The 2,823-nt window shown below is 35.6% G+C and overlaps 1 non-coding gene across 1 annotated transcript; it reads right to left on the bottom strand.

The window, feature by feature from the left end:
• Positions 1-2,079: 2,079 nt before the first annotated feature.
• LOC116107414 lies at positions 2,080-2,186 on the bottom strand. Its single transcript, XR_004124462.1, has one exon. It is a non-coding gene; the product is annotated as a small nucleolar RNA R71 (small nucleolar RNA).
• Positions 2,187-2,823: the final 637 nt, after the last annotated feature.

The following is a 2,823-nucleotide window of genomic DNA, read 5'->3' as shown; positions in this document are numbered from 1 at the left end:
GGGCTTTAAAGAAAGTTTTGTCTTGTAACACTGATAATCCTAGGATTATCAGTGTTACAAGACAAAAATTATAATGTTTGATATAGGCTTTTTGGCCGGATTTTGGATACTTCTTATTTCATTTGTTCCTGAATTGCAACTTAATTTCATATATTTTATGTTTCAGGCCAAAACGTGCAGTTAGAGCAAATACTGAGCGAAATTTATTTCTGGACCCAGAAGCAAGTGAATCTCAGGATTCAGGAAAGTTCTGAAGTGGATTTGAAGCACTATGAAGCTTATTCCTATTGGAGAGCACCAAAGATTGAAGATTCAAGTGAGGAACCAAGCGGAGGGAAGTTCCATAATTTCAGAATTGTTCAGAAAAGTTCACCGCAACAAAGTTCTTTCTTCGCCGCAGCGATAAACTCTTGGGACAGATTAAGAATTTTAAACCAACTCATTGTCGCAGCGAAGTCTGCAAGTTTCAGTTTTTTATAAAATTGTGCATTTTAATTTTAGGCGAGTCTTAGGTTTTTTTGGACCAACTATGTAAGTGAGACTTAGTCATTTTAGAAGGGAGTTCGACATTTTTTGGGAGAAAAGAAGAGAAGATTGGAGATTGAACTCTTTGGATTCATCAAATAGGGAAGATTTTGTTCTCTTTTCTTTATTTCAACATGTTGAATGCATTTTTACTGTTTTTTATTTCGATTTGTGTTAATTTTAGCATGAACTAACTCACTTTTGGGTTAGGGTTTTGATGAAATTGGAATTTTTTTTGTTTAATCAATAAATTGACGTTGCTTTTATATTCTATTGCATGGATTATGTGATTACTCTTGTTTTTATTGAATTTACTTGTTGAGCATGATGAGATTGAGAAGTGAATCATGTATTAGCTTCTTAGGGTAATTGCCATTGTTGTATTGAACGCTATAGATAGGTTTGAGAATCAATGAAACCAATTTAGGATTCTATTTAGCTTAACGAACTTGAAACTATTAACCTTCAAATTGTTGGGTGCGGAAGCTTAACAGGGAGAAGTAGGAAAACATAGCCTGAGAAGGTATGTTTTACACATTAGGGAGTCCGATTTATAATCCGTGCATGTGAGTGTAGAAGTAACATAATTCATAGATTAATTCATATAATCCTAGTGAAGTCAAAACCCTAACCGTTTGTTTTAATTGATATTTCTCTTGAATTAACCTTGCTGTCATTAATTAGTTTTTAAAGTATGTAGTAAATTTTGTTTTCACTTTAGCTTAAACTTAAATTTCTCCCGCAAATCCAAACATCTTTCAGTTTCTCCAACTTGATAAACAACTAGGAAAATCAGTGCTTAACAAGCAATCCTCGTGGAAACGATACTCTACTCATCACTTTATTACTTTTTTGCAACTAGTGCACTTGCTACACATTGCATGTTGTAATTTTAGTGCATCAAATTTTTGGCGTCGTTGTCGGGGATTGATTTTTGTGTTAACATTGAATGTTTCTTATGTTAGCTAGATTGAAGTTTAATTTTAGTTTTAATTGTTTTCTAGTTTAATTTTGCTATTCTTTTCTGTTAGCTTGTGATCTCACAATTTCTTTCTTTTTGTGTAGTTTATGTGAAGAGCTAGACATCATCCAATGGTTCCTATTGATTTAGAGATTGAAAGAACCGCAAGAAGACTTAACAGAGAAAGAAAAGAACGAGAGGCGATTGTCATTGAGATGGCGAAAAACAAAACATTGAGGGAATTTTCAGTACCCACGGCTGATGGTAGTGGTCCAAGTATAACTAGGCCACCAGTGCAAGCCAACAACTTCAAAATAAAGCCGACAATCATCCAGATGATCAAACAGTCAGTACAATTTAAGGGAGATCTGAAGGAAGATCCAAATTCACACATTGTAAACTTCTTAGAGATCTGTGATACCTTCAAATCAAATGGAGTGTCACATGACGCCATCAGATTAAGATTGTTTCCTTTTTCATTAAGGGATAAAGCAAAGAGATGGTTAATGGCACTAGCACCAGGAACAATCACAACCTGGAATGAATTGGCACAAAAGTCCTTTACTAAATACTTCCCTCCAGTGAAATCTGCAAAGATGAGAAATGATATCACATCGTTTCTATAGAAAGAGGCTGAATCACTTTATAAAGCTTAGGAAAGACATAAGGAACTGCTGAGAAAGTGTCCATACCATGGTTTTCCAGTTTGGATGCAAGTCCAAACGTTCTATAATGGGTTGATGGTTAATGTGCAAATTATGGTGGATGCAGTATCTAGAGGAGCATTGCAAAACAAGACACGTGAAGAAGCTTATGAGTTGCTTGAAGTCCTGGCAAGTAACAACTATCAGAGACCCAATGAGAGAATGCAGTCAAAGAAGTCTATGGGTATTCACGAAGTTGATGCTCACATGTAACAGCTACTGTAAACTAGTACAATGCATGCATAATAACAATAGAAAATGGGCCCAAAACTTTTCCTTTTTATTATTAGTCATACGTTTTTTGTACACAAAGAACGTCATTTATAAAAATGCCATTTTAAAAGACAAAACAGGGGAAACAGTGTAGCTATTGCTCCTCGCTTGCTGACGCCCCTCCGACTGCATCATCACCTAGATCCTGCATCCACAAAGGAAAATAACGGGGTGAGCACAAAATAATGCTCAGTAAGTAAAACCCTCTATCTGTCTATCCCCGTATGTNATTTTTGCGACTAGTGGACTTGCTACACATTACATGTTGTAATTTCAACGCATCAGGGGCTTGTGTTGTAGGAGAGGAATGGTTGTTGCATTGAGTAACACTACTAGGAAATTGAGAAAAAGTCTATCTAG

Source organism: Pistacia vera, unplaced genomic scaffold, assembly GCF_008641045.1.
Source record: "Pistacia vera cultivar Batoury unplaced genomic scaffold, PisVer_v2 Contig536, whole genome shotgun sequence".
Taxonomy (NCBI): domain Eukaryota; kingdom Viridiplantae; phylum Streptophyta; class Magnoliopsida; order Sapindales; family Anacardiaceae; genus Pistacia; species Pistacia vera.
Note: the sequence above shows the minus strand (reverse complement) of the source record. Positions and strands in the feature narration are given on the sequence as shown.